Here is an 18,820-nt window from a genome sequence, read left to right as displayed (position 1 = left end):
TTCACTCCAATCTCTGCTTCTGTGGTCACGTGGCCTTTTCCTTGCCTTTTGTCATCTCCCTCTGTCCTCTCTTATGAGGATACTTAGGACTGGATTTAGGCGCCCCCACCCCACCCCCCAGGATAATCTAGAATAACTGTTCCATATCCAGAGCTTTAACTTAATCACATCTGCAAACATCCTTTTTCCTTATAGTTAACATTTATGGATTCTAAGGATTAGGACCCGATACTTTAGAGATTTATTCAGGCCACTACAACCTCCCAGCAGTATTTAACACAATGGATGGCTTCCTTTTTCTTAAACAATTTCTTCACTTGACTTCGGTGATCCGCTCTTTCTTATTTTACCAACCACAATTATTTTTATTTTATTAATTTATTTTAGAGACAGAGTCTCCTTCTGTCCCCCAGGCTGGAGTGCAGTGGTACAATTATGGCTAACTGCAGCCTTGACCTACTGGGCTCAAGTGATCCTCCCACTTCCCAAGTAGCTGGGACCACAGGTGAAAGCCACTACACCCAGCCCAGCCACAATTTTATTTCCTGTTTCTATGAGTTGTTTGACTATTTTAGATAACTCATAAAAGTGGAATCATACAGTATTTATCTTTTTCTGACTGGCTTATTTCACTTAGCATAATGTCTTCAAGGTTCACCCATGCTGTAGCATGTGAGAGGATTTCCTTCTTTTTAGGGCTAATAATCCATTGTGCATATATACCACATTTTCTTTTCTCCTTTTTTTTTTTTTTTTTTTTGAGACAGAGTCTTGCTCTGTTGCCCAGGCTGGAGTGCAGTGGTGTGATCTTGGCTCACTGCAAGCTCCACCTCCCCGGTTCACGCCATTCTCCTGCCTCAGCCTCCCAAGTAGCTGGGACTATAGGCGCCTGCCAAGCTAATTTTTTCTATTTTTTAGTAGAGACGGGGTTTCACCGTGTTAGCCAGGATGGTCTCGATCTCCTGACCTCGTGATCCACCCACCTCGGCTTCCCAAAGTGCTGGGATTACAGGCGTGAGCCACCGCACCCGGCCCACATTTTCTTTATTCATCCACTGATGGACATTTGGGTTGGTTCCACCTCCTGGCTATAGTGAATAGTGGTGCCGTGAACATGGCTATACAACTATCTCTTTGAGATCCTGCTTTCAATTCTTTTGATACATACCCAGAAGAGGCATTGCTGAATCATATGTTCTATTTTTAACTTTTTTGAGGAAACTCCGTACTGTTTTCCAAAGCAGTTGAACCATTTTACGTTCTCACCAGCAGTTCCAATTTATCTACATCCTCACCAATACTTGGTATTTTTTTCCGTTTTTGGATTCTTGTCTTGCTTTCCTGTCATTTCTTTCTCAGTCTCTCTTCTTGGTTTGATTCATCTCCCTGATCCCCAGGTCTCAGAGTGTTTGCACTTTATTCTTGTATGTTGACACTCACCCCCCTCAGTGATCTCATTCACTCTCATGGCTGTAAACACTCTTTCCTTGCTTACATCTCCCGATTCTGTATCTTAGTTACAAATCCTGGCTCTCACCTCTAGGCCCATATATCCACTGCCTACTCACCCTCTGTATGTGAATGAGCGCCTCTCACTTGACATGTCCCAAACCAAACTCTTCTTTTCCAAACCTGCTCTTCTTACAGTCTTTCCCATATAGCAGTCAATGGCAGCTCAATTTCTTCTGATTGCTCAGATTAAAAACTTTGAGAGTCTTCTTACTGCTTTCTTTTGCTTCACATCTCACCTCCAACCTACCAGCAAACCCCTGGACTCTTCCTTCAAAATATAATCAGAATCCAACCCCTTATCCTCGTTCTACTGCTATCACACTAGCCTGGCCACCTATATTTCTGTATTTCTTTTCTCTTTCTTTCCTGTTTTTTTGTTTTTGTTTTTGTTTTTGTTTTTGAGACGGAGTCTTGCTCTATCACCCAGGTTGGAGTGCACTGGCATGATCTCAGCTCACTGAAACCTCCTGGGATCCCGGGCTCAAGCAATCCTCCCACCTCAGCCTCTGTAGCAGGTGGGACTATAGGCGCATGCCACCACCACGGGTTGGTGCCATCCTCGCACTAATGAGTAAGTTCTCACTCTGAGTTCAGGTGAGATCTGGTTGTTTAAAAGAGTGTGGGGCCTCCTCTCTCTCTTCTCTCTTCTCCTCTTTCTCTCTCTCTCTCTGATGTGCCTGCTCCCCCTTCACCTTCCACCATGATTGGAAGCTTCCTGAGCCCCTCACAAGAAGCAGATACTGGCACCATGCTTCCTTACAGCCTGCAGAACCATAAGCCAATTAAACCTCTTTTCTGTATAAATCACCCCCACTCATGTACTTCTTTACAGCAATGCAGGAATGGAACAACACAAGTGATACATTTAATAGTGAAAGGTCGCCTTCAAGGACTCATATTGTATCTTTCTGTTTTGGAGAGACACTTCTAAGGCAAACAAGAAACCGATTTTGCAGATGAAGAGAAAATAGAGAGATCAGGTGACGTGACCAAGGTCAAAGATGATGACCAGGAAGCCGAGTTTTGTGTCTCTGAGAACAAGAGCTTGCACTAAGAAACCCTAGGAAACAAAGTCCTTTTTCACGCTAGTTATTTCCTGTGAAAATGACTAGTTTCCTCTGTAAAGTAGGGCCAAGGATAGAGCTCTCATCTGAAATCATTTTGCTTTGATAGTGAGTATGGATTAGTCAGGCTGCTGGTTACTATGTCCCTCCTCACCAAGAAACGTGGATGGGCCGGACAAGGCTTTTTTGTCACTGGAATAAAGCAAAGCTGACGCTACTAAGAGAAATTAGCATGTTCAGACTATATTTGCACAGTGCATTAACCAAATATGCCAAAAGCAGCACACACAAAGGAATTGGAAGACCAGCTCATGCCTGCTTAGGGCATCATTTGCTTGGCTGAGAGTTATTCAGTGTCACATGGCTTGAGGCTAACATGAATGGGCCACCTTACAGAGAGGGAGTGGTGATTGGTACTCTGCATAGAAACATTATGGAATTTCTAGAGATAGATGTTTTTATTACCAGTGAACTTAAAATTAAGGTGATATATTTTCTTTTGGCTGACAGGGACAGATAATATCATCCTAGCAAATAGTTTTCTAGAGGCACTGATTCTCCTATAAACATTTTCATTTATCTGTCTAACTGGCATCAGAGCAGCCTGTGCCACAACTGTTGCCAGCCTCTTCTCTCGACGCCAGCCTCATATTGTCCTTGTGTGTTCCACCCTACCAAGGATAGAGGGATCAAGAAAGCTCCTGTGGCAAACGGATTCAGTTTTATCTCATCCTAAAAAAATACTGTAATGTCATGAAAAATCAAGCCAAAACTGAGGAGGAAGAAGAGATAGACATGACTTTTAGTTTTAACACTTGTCTATTCATTAACCCCACCCACCTCCAATCACTTTTGGCTCCGGGTACATACGGCTTATATTTATGACTAATGCCTGGTATTCTTTCCTTACCTTGGGCCTTGCTTGGAGGAGCAAATCCTGCTGGAGCTGCTAGAGGGTTCTGTGATTTATGGATACCCATTTCAGAAACCCTGTGTGTCCTGAAAGGCTGCTTAGTGCCTCTTGATTCTCAGCATCCTCGCATTCTTTTCACTTCTGCAGCAAATGTTAGATGAGTCATGCAGATATGAACTGCATCCACCATTGGGGGTAGATAGGAATGGGATGAACAGAAACAGTCCGTGGCCCCATTTCAGCAGCTATTTAAAATAGCTGGAAAGGAAACAACAAGCAGCCCTGTATCTAAGCCAGGTTACTTGCTGGCTGGCCCTTTAACTGAGGTGACTCCTGATTAAGCAAATGAGTCTGATTCATTTTACAGAGGTCTAATTAATACTTTACCATTAGAGAGTCACTTCAAATTCCCAGGATTTGGTCCTACAAACCCAAAGATCAGTAACCTCGGTTGCTTGGGAAATACTTCTTATTCCTGAGCTTCACATATAGATAAACGACAGAACAGAATCTTTAATAAAAGTCTTTAAAAATGCTTAAAGTTATAGTTCGGTGAGAACAACGAAAGCACATCATTTATTATAGACTACGGCTTAGTTCTCACTAGTTCTTGTGATGGTATGGAGGCTAGAAAATGGCAAACACCCGGCCAGGCGCGGTGGCTCACACCTGTAAATCACAGAACCCTCTAGGCAGCTCCAGCAGGATTTGCTCCTCCAAGGAAGGCCCAAGGTAAAGAAAGAATACCAGGCATTAGTCATAAATATAAGCCGTATGTACCCGGAGCCAAAAGTGATTGGAGGTGGGTGGGGTTAATGAATAGACAAGTGTTAAAACTAAAAGTCACGTCTCTCTCTCCTTCCTCCTCAGTTTTGGCTTGATTTTTCATGACATTACAGTATTTTTTTAGGATGAGATAAAACTGAATCCGTTTGCCACAGGAGCTTCCTTGATCCCTCTATCCTTGGTAGGGTGGAACACACAAGGACGATATGAGGTTGGTGTTGAGAGAAGAGGCTGGCAACAGTTGTGGCGCAGGCTGCTCTGATGCCAGTTAGATAAATGAAAATGTTTATAGGAGGCTCAGTGCCTCTAGAAAACTATTTGCTGGGATGATATTATCTGTTCTTGTCAGCCAGAAGAAAATATATCACCTTAATTTTAAGTTCACCGGTAATAAAAACATGAAATTACAGGCGTGAGCCACCGCGCCTGTAATTTCCAGCACTTTGGGAGACCAGGTGGGTGGATCACGAGGTCAGGAGTTCGAGACCAGCTTGGCCAGCATGGTGAAACCCCGTCTCTACTAAAAATACAAAAAAATTAGCCGGGCGTGGTGGTGCACGCCTGTAATCCCAGCTATTGAGAGGCTGAGGCAGGAGAATTGCTTGATCCCAGGAGGGGGAGGTTGCAGTGAGCCACGATCTTGCCACTGCAGTCGAGCCTGGATGACGGAGCGAGACTCAGTCTTCAAAAAAAAAAAAAAAAAGAGAGAGAGAGAGAGAAAGGCAAATACCCAATTGAGACTTCAGAGGAGACTTGGTATTTCTAGGAAGTGTTTTGGGGTCATGACAAAAACCTCAGGATTCTAATTACACAAGGGGATCAGCTCATGTTTTCTTCTCATTTGCCAAAAAACAACAACAACAACAACAAACCACCAGAAGACTTTAAAAATTTTCAGCCTTCCTTTACATAACAGAGCACTGTTTCTAAACATCTAGGTAGCCTTATTTAATCTAACTGGGCAATTGAACAGAAATCCTGCCAGCCCTCTGGGCCTACTTTCTTTTCAAATGTCAGTGTCATCAAAGGATTTCAGGCTTGCCTATTTAATGTACCAGGCAGTGCTTGGAGCTAGGGATAAAACAGGGAACCAGGCACAGCCCCTATTTTTAGGAAGCTTACACTCTAAAGGTAAAAACAGACCCATAAATAGGGAATTTCAACATGGTGTGATTTGTACTAAGATAGGAGAAAGCCCAGGGTATGGTGGAAACACCTAGAAGAGGCATTTTTTTTGTTTTTCAGAGAGAAAGAAAATTTTATAGTACTAATGTGAAATATAGCAATCTGTTATATTGAATAAGAATTTTTCTCCAGCTAATAAATACAAAGCTCAGTGCACTCCCTCAGTTAGCAAGGAAGTGATATAAATTGATTTTCGATCCTTGGCAATCTGATGAAGATAAACTGGAATCAGAATTTGAAGGAATGACATCAAGAACCAGACCTGCCTGACTTTTGAGGTCTCCTGTTATTTACTGTTATTCACCCAATGAGTCTTAATTGAAGTAGACCCACTGGCCAAATAACAGTAAATAACAGGAGACCTCAAAAGACCTGACTTTTGAGTAAATAACAGTAAATAACATGAGATCTTGACTTACAAAAGAAAACGTGAATTGGAAGAATTTTAATACTACTAAATGAGAGAATGGGATCAGAGTAAAGAAGTGTGATGACTGTAATTCAAAATGACTTCAGCTTCGGATAAGTAATAGAAATTTGATCCCAGACAAAACTATTTATCATGTTGCTGGACTGACTGTCCACTTAAATGAAATAATCTTACCAAATGGAACTGCTAATGGCGAGGAAAGACAAAACATTGTTGTAGGGCTTTCTCCTTAGTTCAGCTAAAAACGGGGTCCTTGTCACACAACCATGAAAAATTAGGCTTGCAGACACTTTGAAGGGTGAGAAGGACAGGGTGTGTTGGGTGGAAAGAAAAAAAGGGAAACAGGGACCCTTAGCAAAGCCACAGTCCTGCTAGGACGCTTCCATTCTCACAGACTGAATCCCAGGTTCCACACCGGAAAAGGGAGAGGCCAGGCTCCTCCCCTCTGCAAAATGGCGCCAACTTCCTGAGGCTCCACCCCAGCGTGCACTCTGTCCAGTGCGCAGGCCGGTAGGGAGTCTCTTTATGCTTGGCTGTCTCAACATGAGAAGGCAAGTGCATGTATCAGTGGTCATTTTGGGTTTCTCACCACGTGCTGAGCACCAAAAAGGTGGCCTAGGTTCCTGGCCTTCCTACTCTGACTCCTGAAAAAAATTAGTCCAAAACTCATTCTACAGTCAGATATAAACTCTTTTTTTTTTTCTTACACACGAGTCTACTTTTGTCCATAGTTTCTATGACTTGTTTAGAAGGGAGGAGATGGAATATTTGTGAAAGTTAAGATCTAAAATCTGCTTTTTGCTTTGTTCTTCATGACTTTTTTTCCCTAAATAAGCTTAAATGTGCCTTGGTGAAGCTTGGTGTTAGAAGCAAACATAAAGTCAAACTGATGATTTCAGAAGACTTCGGAAGACAGAAAAATGACATCATCAGATTGAGAACTTATTAAATACTGTTTCTTTAAAAATTAAAGTGGACAATTTTTTTAAAAATTGGACACTTTACCTTCTCAATGTCCCTAGACCTCTGTTTTCTCAGTCATTTGCTCAGCTTAAAAAAAAAAAAAGAAAGAAAGAAAGAAAAGAAAACAAATTAAACACAAAAACAACTGATCACTTCCTTGGAGCCTTTTTCTCTTTGGCCCTACTTCATCCTCACCTCTCCAAGTATATTTAAGACTTCAGGCCAGGTGCGTTGGCTCACACCTGTAATCCTAGCACTTGGGGAGGCAGAGGTTGGTGAATCACTTGAGGCCAGGAGTTTGGGACCAGCCTGGCCAACATGGTGAAACCCCATTTCTACTAATAAAAAAAAAATTACAAAAATTAGCCGGGCATAGTGGTGCAGGCCTATAATCCCAGCTGCTCAGGAGGCTGAGGCAAGAGAGTCAGTCACTTGAACCTGGGAGGCGGAGGTTGCAGTAAGCTGAGATGATGCCACTGCACTCCAGCCTGGGTGATGGAGTGAGACCCTGTCTCAAAAAATAATATAAAATAAAAGACTTCAATGTCAGGTCTTGCATAAGAGAATTTGAGCAGCAGGCCCTCAAGAAGGCAGTATCCTCTGATTTTCAGAGGAGCAGATTCTGAGCGCTTCCTAATTTGTGCACATTTTAATTATCTTTACCTACAACGGCTATACCATGGGTTGGGAAGAGGTTGGCCTCAAAGAGGCCCAGAATCTATTCAGGTCTATTGTCACCTGAATCCTCTGCCATATACTAAGTGGTCAAGTTACTTAAACATCCAGTCTCAGTTTTTCAACTGTAAAATGGGAACATTTTTGAAAAATTTTAACTGACATATATGTTATATTGTATATGTTAATTGTATTATGTGTTATATCATTAATTACATGATTGGATATAATAATTCATGGGGTACACAGTGATATTTTCACACATGTATACAACATGCAGTGATCAAATCAGGGTAATTAGCATATCCATCACCTCAAACGTTTATCATTTCTTTGCATTGTGAACATTCAAAAATCCTCTCTTGTAGCTATTTGAAAATACAAAATCAATCATTGTGAACTTTAGTTACCCTACAGTGCTATGGAACACTGGAACTTATCCCGCCTATGTAGCTGTGATTTTAAATCCTTTATAAAATGAGAGTTAAAGAATATACTTCTTAGGGTTACTGTGGGGATAAAAGAAGATGGTTCATGTCCAGTGCTTAGAATAGTGCCCTGTACACAGTGCAAGCTTAACAACTGCTGTGTGTTATTAGGATGATGAACACAAGAGCAGAGATGACAGGCAGCATTGTCAGACGTGCACGAGGACAGGATGTTTTCTAGATGCTAAGTGAGACCAGTGTTTACCTCCAATTATTTACACTTTCAGTAGGTCCTGGCTTTGGAAAATACCATGCTCAGAACTGTAATATAGTAGTACTGTGTCTCAGTCTATGTATTGCGGCTTGCCTAACAAGTTAAGATGAATCTCATCATGGAATTTTCTCCTTAGAGCAACTTAGCTTGTCAAGGGCTGTTTCTTCCTCAAGGTTCCTCTGCTGAATCTCAGAGCAGAAGTTTGTTGTGGCATTGACTCTCTTCCTCTTCCTTCTTGCCTCTGACCTGCTGTATTATACCTTCAAATAGCAAAGACTCTCACTGAGGTAACACATATAGGCCCAATCTTCCTAAATGTTTTATATTTCAAAACTACCTCTCCCATCCCATTCTTCTCTATTAACTAATCTCAACTCAAATGAATAAGCCTGATGATGTACTACTAATTTCAGGTAAAATGATTGGTAGTGATGACTGATATATAAATAGTACTTCATAATTTAATAGGGGTCTTCCATGTATAGTATGCCATTTTGACTTCATAGCTATTCTGTGATATTTAGGTGGGTGTTATCATTCCTATTTTCAGATTAAGAAACCGGGCTCAAGTGAATTAGCTGGCTTGCTCTAGTCTACAAAACTGTTAAGGAACCTCAGTTAGGAACCCAAAGCTGCTTCTGTGGTCTGTGAAGCCAATCTCAATATGATGTTAGTTGCTTAATTTATAAGGTATGAATGACCAATAGCTTAAGCCTATCAATAAATATGCACATTTAAAGAGAGACCTGAAAAGGACCATAATTTTATAACTACAGAATGAAGACTGGGGTAGAAAGTACGAATTCCAACATCTCTGAGCAGAGAATCTTTCTGAGTTTTGTTGCCCGTTCCTGCTGACCCGCATGATCAGCCCTAAGCAGAGGTGTCCCAGAGTCTCTTGAAGCTAAAGCTGAGTCCACCCCTACCCCAGGGAATCTGGGATCCTTTCCTGTCACAAGCAAGGGTTGTATTCCATTTTTACCTTAAATTCATATACATTTTACATTCTATTCCATGTCTATATACATAGTTTTAAATAAAATAAAGTGAAACTTTCACCATATTAATCTTGGCACATGGTTGCAATTTATCCATTTAAGAAAGTGCTAAGATAGCATGAAATCCATTTAAGGTCAGCCAAACAAATATTTGTTCATTAAATCAAATGAAGAACATATGTCTGTGTGTGTGTGTGTGTGTGTGTGTGTATTGTGTGTGTGTATATATATGTGTATATATATACATATATATACACATACATACACACATACATATATTTGCCAATACAGAATATAAAATGTAAACATGTATATATATATATTTGTGTATGTATGGGGAAAAGTGGACACTAACCATCCAATTTCACAGTTTCAAAAAATGTGAATCTCTACACCAACCCTCTCTTAACCTCTACAGTTCAAATCCAAATCTCAAACTTTCTGATTTGAATTTGCTTATCCCTATGTAATTCTAACTTAAGACCTAAGACCAAAAGGGAATCCGCTTTGAAATGCTCACTCTCACTCTGGGCACCATCTTGAAGGTTCCAACAGAAAGGGCAACACATCAGCTTACCATGGCAGCAATTCGCCAGTCCACAACAGAAAAAAAGCCTTAGACAGGCTCCAAGCATTTCCTGCTTAATGCCTATTTTCTCTGCTCAGTTGTCATTTTTAAATAATGGTATTTTGTGAAAAACAAAACCACCCTGTATGTGGGAAACCATAAGGAAAGTTATTTGCTAGAAAGAACTGCCTTGCTAACAAAACGTATGTTGGCATGTTTAAAGACAGAGCTCCTGGGGCTGCCTTCAGTAAGTCTTGCTGAAAGTGTCTGCATGGCATTATACACAAGGCTTTCCCTTCTCCTCTGCCCCCACCCTGCGGCCTTGGAAATTTGCAGTTGCAATCTTTGACTGGACTCTATTGAGACTTTCCACCCCCGGCTGCTCAGGAAACACATACCAGCAAACAGAATGAAAGGGCCTTTTATAAGCAGGAGTCCGTTATGTCTTAAACAGACTCCCACAGAAAGACTTTTTTGTTTCTTACTCTTTAGGAAAAACTGAGCTCCTTCTGAAAAGTCTTTGGAGAGGGAGAAGAAACCGAAGACAGGGAGAGGGCTCAAGGGAGGAAGATAGGCTAGGGACAAAGGAGGGGCAGTGGAAATTGTCAGAGAGGTTGAACTCTACTTTTCTAAGGTAAAAGCGACAGTGTTGGATAGCCGCTGGTAGGGGTAGGGGTCAGGGTGTGGTTGTCAGGGCTAAGAGGGGAGTTGGCTTCTACTACCCCTTGGAGTCTTCCCCCTCGCCAACTACCACCATCCCCAAAAGAGGGAGTCATCCATAGCAAAAAACATTGAGAGACTCTAGTGCTCTGGTCTCCAGAAAAGTTTCAGGAAACTAGATTTTTGCTAAGTAAACTTAATTTCTTGTCTTTTTCTTCTCCTTTTCCTTTTATCTAAAAAGCTACATTTTCTGTTTTACAAGATCCACAAGCAATTTCTTTCCCATGATAGCATCCTAGTTTCTCACAGAAAAAGTAGTTTCTCTCTCTGTTATAAGAAAGCATAATCTCCATTATTTCAGACATCCCCAAATCACAATAGTCTGAATTGTCAGAGTTTTAGCTGTCAGAAGATTACACAAACACGCATATACACACAGAAAGTGGAAGAAATGTAAAAGTCTTATTAGTTCATTCTTTATTAAACATTTAATAACCACTTATAACGGAGTCCAGGCGGTATCATTTATGAAGAAAATGCTAAAGAAAATAGTGCAAAGGAACAAAATGATAGTTTCAGAGATTTGGGTGTATTAAGAAATGAAGAGAAAATGATGCTGTTTATTGCAAATCTGTATGGGTTTAATTAAAACAGAATCTCTGTGATACACTAAGTCAGCTGAAGTTAATGCTTATACATTTTTAATGAATTTTTTCATAATTTGAAAAATCCTTTTCGAGTTTAATTTATGAGGTCTCATGTTGCTTAAGTAGAGCAAAAACCCATTGGCATGAGAGCATCCACCTCTCAGCCTCTGAAGTAATGGCATTGATTTCTCCTGCTTTGTTGTCCTGGCCGCAGGTGTGAAAGCATTATGAAGTAAGCACTAGTTCAATATCCTGTGTGCACCCCATCCTCAGGGGCTTAATTACCTGCCTGTGTCCTAAGGAAGAAGAGAGTCCCTGTGGGTATGAAATAAAGCATTCTATGGTTTGGGCCTTCTTCCAACAATAAAAAGTTGTGCTTTAAAACATGCCTGACACAAAGCAAGTTTGGTAAGAATTGTGGAAATGTCAATTATTGGTTCCCAAACACTATTTTGTTTATATGTTCACTCCAGGGTCTCGAGTATTCTGCCTCTACTGGAGTCCAGGCTTTAGAAGAGGTGACCTTCTTTCAGGGAATAGTAATAGCAGTTAACACTTCTTACATACCATAATGCAGGCCCTAAGTACTTTACTAGATTAATTCACTGAATTCTCACAACACTATGCGGTGCATACTACTTTATCTCCCATCTTACAGTTTTGGAACGGGAGGCACAGAGAAGTTAAGAAATGTACTTAGTCACATAGCTGGTAGGTGACAGAGCTGGGATTTCAACCCTCACAATCTGGTTCCCAAGTCTGTACCTTTTTTCACTATACAATACAGCCTTTTAGGACACCGAATATGAAAGGACCTCAGAGATGACCTCATCTTAATTCTCTAATTTTATAGGAGAAAGAATGAGATTCAATGAAATTAAGTGACGTATCCAGAGGAATATGGTGAGTTCTTGGCAATGTTTGCAGCAGAACCAAAATCACTCTAATCCTAATGAAATGTGTAAACACCACACCCTTCACCCCACCCAAAGAACTCAGGTTCTCCTAAGCAGCCCAGCTCCCATGTTTCCATGGCCCCAACAGTTGCAATTTATCGGGGCTATGGAAATTCATGATGTCTTGGCTGAGAAAGATCAACATCTGTACTGGCAGTAACACAGGTGAAATTCATGGTGAAGGCATCTTCCACTGCCTACATAGAATGAAATGGAAAGAGGGAATAAGAACCATTCAAGGAGCATTATTCTAAGAGCCCAAAATCTCCGATGCTCACCTAGACCTTTCCATTTATAAATTCTCTCCAAAGTCAGTCTTTCCAATTGTATCTCATAGTTTCATGGCATTCTGTTCCTATTGTTCAGAGTACTTCTGTATCATAATTTGTAATTATATTCTGCCTTCTGTATCCGTAAAGTCAACCAACCATAGATTGAAAATATTTGGAAAAAATGGATGGTTACATCTGTACTGAATATGTACAGACTTTTTTCTTGTAATTATTTTCTAAAAATATAGTATAATAACTATTTACTTATATTGTATTAGGTATTATAATTATTATAATTATTATATTTTATTAGGTATTATAAATAATCTAGAGATGATTTAAAGTATAGGGGAGGGTTTGTATAAGTTACATGCAAATACAGTTGTCCCTTGATATCTTCAGGGGATTGGTTTCAGGACCCCTGTGGATACCAAAATCTGAGGATGCTCAAGTCTTGCAGTCAGTCCTGCGTTAGTTCCAGATATGGTCCTCAGTATCTGCAGGTTCTACATCCCACAAATACCATATTTTTGATCCAACATTGGTTGAATTCTCAGATGCAGAACCCTCAGATACAAAGGGCCAACTCTACAATATCATTTTATACAGGGACTTGAGTATCCATGGATTTTGGTCTCCAAGGGGGTTCCTAGAATCAATCCCCAACAGATACAGAGGGACAACGGTTTATATCTAATTGTGTATGTGTTTAGTTCTGCTCCCCAGCTAGACAATACACTCCATGACAGGGGCCATATCTATTTTTATTTGCCTATAAATACCTAGAATCTGGTACATAAACAGGTGTTTGGTTAAAATTTGTTAAATAAACTTATACCAAAGCCTCAGCAACAGAGTGTTAAAAGATGATCTCCGTTTTGCCTGATAAACATCTGTTGTTCAGTGCTCATTATCTTTATTCAGTTACTGGACCATATCCATTACTAGGGCGGAACATGTTCAAACAAACAAGTCTCAATCAGCCAAAGCTCAGCTGCCTTACAAATCTACCTTTCATTCAGGGTCCAGGAACCCACTAGCTGGGACTGGTTATGTTGTCAAACCGTAATCATCAAACTAAGGAAAAAGACCAGTCTAAAACATCAAAATTGGGGATACATGTATTACTTTTAAATTCTGAGGGTAACTCATAGTATGTGAGCTGGATTTGCTACAAAACACTTCTTCTGGGGACCTGCTTGAAAGGCTAGATAAAACAATTTTTGTTTGGCATGTGCAAAATTTATATGTAAAGAGCTATGTTTAAAGACTTTAAAGATGTTCAAAAACAAATTATTCTTTTAACATTTTAAGCACTATTCTTACAATCTTGTTTTCACATTATTGCACTAAACACTTCCATTATTATCCACAAAGAAAAGATTTTTTGAGTAATATTAAACACCACTCCAGTCACTTCTGAAATACAGCAAAGTGTGAATTAATAGAGTTTAAATTAATGAAGACTTTCTCTAAGTTATAAAATTTAGAGTAAAATTATAAAATTTAGAGTAAAATCATTAAAAGTTTTCTAGGCCGGACGCGGTGGCTCATGCCTGTAATGCCAGCACTTTGGGAGGCTGAGGCGGGCAGATCATCTGATGTCAGGAGTTCGAGACCAGCCTGACCAACATGGAGAAACCCCATCTCTACTAAAAATACAAAATTAGCCTGGTGTGGTGGCACATGCCTGTAATCCCAGCTACTCAGGAAGGCTGAGGCAGGAGAATTGCTTGAACCTGGTAGGGGGAGGTTGCGGTGAGCTGAGATCGTACCACTGTACTCTAGCGTGGGCGACAAGAGCAAAACTCAGTCTCAAAACAAAACAAAACAAAATTTTCTAAATTCTATTTCCTTGATGATGATACACAAGAATTTCTCCAAAAACAGTAACACCTTGTTTATTTTAACCCTTTTACAATGAAGGCAGTAAGAAAATAGATGCAAGTTCGTAGTTTATTTTGTGCCTAAGTAATAAATCTGCTTTAGTTTCTATTCTGTAGCTGATCTCCAAGTATAAATTGTCTTATTTTTGTGTTATATAAGTTAGTTTATTTTTTTACTTATTTTCACAGCATTAATTATTGGAAAGAAGGCCTGCAAACACAAGGCAAGTATTCTCTCATGGAGGTCACACCATAGATGTACAACTCTTCTTTTATTTTTAGAAAATATCTTTGTGTAAGTTGGGATAATTTGAAAATGTGGATTCAACCCTTTGCCTTATTTTATCAAGACGCAACTGCAAAATCTGCTCTTTTTTTTTTTCAAATGAAGGAGGTAAAAGTTGACTTTATTTTTTGGAAAAATGCTCTCAGCTGGGACTCATGTCTACATGAGGACAACCAGGAAACAAAATTGGCCAGAAGCAGCTCTTTGCAGAGTGGAGACAGTGCAGCTCTTTACCACGGGCATGAAGACAGCATGGTGACATGGTCAAAGCTTGTTAGGTCAGGTCACCACCTCCGCAGGTGTCTTTGACACTGTCTAATAAAAATGCTTTTGGGATGGCTTTCAGCCCACTGTTTTGCCCCTGTTGCTTCTGGTTTATTATCCTGTAGCTTTTGTCTTCACTTTTGAGGGATGTAGTGAGGCTTCTTTATCAGTTTTTTTTTTTTTTGGTTTGTTTTTTGAGATGGAGTCTCTCTCTCTTGCCCAGACTAGAGTGCAGTGACACGATCTCGGTGCAGTGCAACCTCCACTTCCCAAGTTCAAGCAATTCTCCTGCCTCAGCCTCCCGAGTAGCTGGGACTACAGGTGCCCGCCACCATGCCCGGCTAATTTTTGTGTTTTTAGTAGAGACAGGATTTCAACGTGTTGGCCAGGCTGGTCTCAAACCCCTCAGGTGATCCGCCCACCTTGGCCTTCCAAGGTTCTGGGATTACAGGCGTGAGCCACCACACTCGGCCATTTATCAGTTTTTAATACAGTGTTTCTGATGCTTAATAAGAAAATGATCCAAAGTTCAGATTTTCCTTTGTGATTAAAATAATCATGACCTAATATCTCAAAGGAATGATTAAAAAAAAAAAAGTCTGATTTTTACTTTCAGGGAACAACACATCTCCCCTTGATTAATCCTAAATACCTTTAATCAGAGGTAATTCAGTGTGTGCAAGATTTATACTATTTGCTGGAAGTTAAGTGATTTAAAAAAAGACATGGTTTTAATAAACTCTGCACTAGGCTAAGGTTCCAACTCACTCCCTGGAGGATGCTACGTCTCACAGGAAGATTACAGAGGCGATTGCAGTATGAAGGCAACCAGCCATGTCGTTGCTGTCTGACAAATGGGATGCGATTTTCTTGTGCTTTACACTTGGGGCTCAGTAAGTACAGCTATGGAAAAATTGTTTCTTCCCTATCCCTCTTCATGGCAGCGGCTGGGATTCACTGGGAAGTGTGCTGACTGGTGGATATTTTGACTCCAGAACATTTGGGGACTTTTCACTATGATGGAAGAAATTTCAGAAATGAGATATCATTTTGAAAGAGTAGCTTAGGATGTACTTACATGCCTAAGGGCTACCAAAGGTTTAGGGAAAGTCCATTAAATCGCGTTTTTCCTAACCCCTACATCCTTCCCTCTAGCCACAGTCATGTTTTCACCAGGCTCTGCCCACCAGTGCCCAAGCCAGCCCTGAACATGCCTGGCAGTGTAGATAAAATCAGATCTCCATCAATGGGTGAGGTCTGAAATAGATTTTGCTTCCTTAAGTCTCATAGCCAGGGACCTAGGAAACACCTGATCACCCAGATAATGCTACCTTCATCCCACTGTTTTGGCTGGGTCTTCTGCCAGGCCTCAATCTCCAGTGGCCAGACCTTCTTCTCTGAATTTTAATAAATGCTATTAGATGGGAGGCTGCTTCAAAGCTGGCAGATGGCCCTGGAACCCTCACACTATCCACTACCTGACATACCCTGTCCATCACACTGCACCCCTGGGTACCTACACCAACCTGGGTATGGTCCACAGCAGCCTGGCACTGCTCCACCACACCGCAGGCAGGTAGGCCTCCCAGCACCTGGCTCTTCTTCTACTTCTGGCTTCCTCCCCCTCAATGGCCACTGTTGAAGCTGCGCCAGCTGCAAATCCGCTCTCCCAGGAGAGAAGTTTAATTGGATTAATTTCCATTTCTTTTTTTTTCAGGATTATTTTCGTGGAAAATTTTTAGCACTTTGAGATGTTATAACACTGGCATCCTAGAGACCGAAATATGAAATAACTTAGTACAAAATAGGTCCTCGTGGGAAGCCAATGTGCACGTTTTCCCACCATATTCTGCCAACGGTGCACTATTCTCAACTACTCCATTTATCTCTAGGGGGCAAATAATGGATGTGTTCCAGCACCCACTCAATTTCTGTGTTTTCGTCTAGCTGAAACAATAATAGATGTAAAATATGGCTCTCTGTCTAAAATTAGCCTCTGGTTAGACACTATCAGCTACCACTCAACACAAGGAAATTTTACACAGAAATAAAATGATTACATACGTAGAATGATGCATGATTTCATTTAATCAATAATTCTTTATTCTTTTGGTGCCTACTCTATGTAGTATGTTGTACAGTAAGGGATAAAGAAACAAACAGGAATAGGCTCCTGTTCTCAAGGAGTTTATCTTTGAGGTTGACTTTTTTATTCTTTTATAGTTTTACTGTATAACTGTAATGCCTCCCACCCTGAAAATGACAGTTATTACAGGTTTAACTCACAGCAAATATTGTTACCTGAAACCTACCACCACAGTCTCAGGAGAACCCAGAAACCTGGATGTAGCGTTCTGCAGTGTGTCTTTGTCTGGGAACAGAGTACAGCAGCTGTTTCCTAAGTTCTAAACACAGACCCATAATTCACATATGTAGGCAAAAGTGATTCAGGCTAAGTATGTGTTCCTTTCAAAGCACTAATTTAAAGAAATACCACTTTTTTTTCCCAAACAGCATTTAGTCACAAAATATTTTAGAAAAATATCAATTTTCTGTTGTGGGGAAATCGTTTAAGGGCTGGGCTGAAATTCAGAGGAAGACTTTTGTTTCTTTTTTTAAATAAAAAGTCACTTTATAAAAGAGAACGGATGGCTTCTAACGTATCATATTTACCCATTTCCCCTCCCTAATTTTCCATTTACCCCAAATTCAATTTGTTTCCTTGCTGCCTCTTTAAGTCCCTCCCATATCCTCAGAGCAGCTTAGGTGTCTTTTGTGAATTCATTTATGCTCTTTGTTCCATTCATCGTATTTAGGGCAGTAACAGTTTACAAGAAGCAAAACACATTATAAGTTAGTCATAATTATTACATTCAAATGCATCCTCTCCCTCATAATGTAGCAGAGGTGTAATATGACAAAATAGAAGTTTCTCAATCCAAAGCTGCCATCCTTATCTATGAAGCAGTAAACTGCCCTTCACAGAAGGCATTGGCTCTTTACCTTTAAGGATGGTGCCCTTATTCTAAGAAAAGAACAAAGAAGGTTAGTGGGAGTACAGGGAAGAGACAACTGAATTGATTCATACACTTAAGCTCTAAACGTGGCCAACATCTCTTAGTAGCTGAAGTGAAATGGTAAATACTTTGGGTTATATAGTTTTCTGATAAAGTAAAGGCAAAGCAAACTCCTAAGTAGAAAGAAATGACCCTGAACTTTTAAACTCAAGCAAGCAGTCATGGAGTGACAGGCTCTTTGGCCTTGCCTGATGACAGTGTACATGACAGAAAGGCATGATGGCAGGGCATGTATCATCTTTGTCCATTTCCCCTCAGCTGAGACCCCAGTCATACCATCTTCAGGTTTCTTCCAAAGTTATGCGTAACTGAGTGACTCTGGTCAGTATCAAAGACCAGTATTTGGTCTGTATTACATTTGAAAACACAAAAAAACATAAAGAACTCTTCAAATGAAATCTGATGAAGCTAATAGCCCATGAGGATCAGTTCAACAAGTTGCATCAGCAAAGACCTCTCTTTGTTACTGGATCTACCAGATCCAGGCCGCAAAGGAGCTCCCTTAGACTGCTTTAATTAGGTATTTCACTTACAAATGAATTAATTAATTAGAGATAAGCACCTGAAAGCACATTACTCATGTGGTCTAGTTAAAGCTTTAAATAGATAAAAAACTGCTGACACCTCATTACTATTAGATAATTCTACACGGGACTTAACACCCAAGATGATTTACCAAACCTCTTGCCAAAACAGCATTTATTCTAATCCCTCCCGCACCTTGGGAACCTTAGCACAAGGATCCTTCAAGAAGATTCAGGGAGAAAGGATTAGAGCAGGAGCTATGGTTACTGTGGCCTGTGTTTCTTCATCAGTTTTTCTTTCAGACATAATGAAATGGCCTGAGACGGCAGTCCTTTTCCATTCTACCTTGGTCTGGCTTGTCCGTTTTATGTTGCCTAATAACTCCATTCAATGGCACAGTCATTTCTGGCAGCCTCCAGCTAGAATCAGAGTGGTGGCAGACATACTCAAG

General features: G+C 40.4%; 1 protein-coding gene and 1 long non-coding RNA gene across 12 annotated transcripts in view; one reads left to right on the top strand and one right to left on the bottom strand.

Annotated features, from left to right (window-relative positions):
• Nucleotides 1–18,820, bottom strand: part of GNG2 (G protein subunit gamma 2) — a 122,684-nt gene that overhangs the window by 36,708 nt on the left and 67,156 nt on the right. The window lies entirely within an intron of this gene.
• Nucleotides 14,407–17,404, top strand: LOC134808296 (uncharacterized). The gene is made up of 3 exons (XR_010150942.1): nt 14,407–14,441; nt 15,518–15,660; nt 16,485–17,404. It is a non-coding gene; the product is annotated as an uncharacterized LOC134808296 (long non-coding RNA).

This window comes from Pan troglodytes, chromosome 15 (genome assembly GCF_028858775.2).
Source record: "Pan troglodytes isolate AG18354 chromosome 15, NHGRI_mPanTro3-v2.0_pri, whole genome shotgun sequence".
Taxonomy (NCBI): Eukaryota; Metazoa; Chordata; class Mammalia; order Primates; family Hominidae; genus Pan; species Pan troglodytes.
This window is presented reverse-complemented; position numbering and strand designations above follow the sequence as displayed.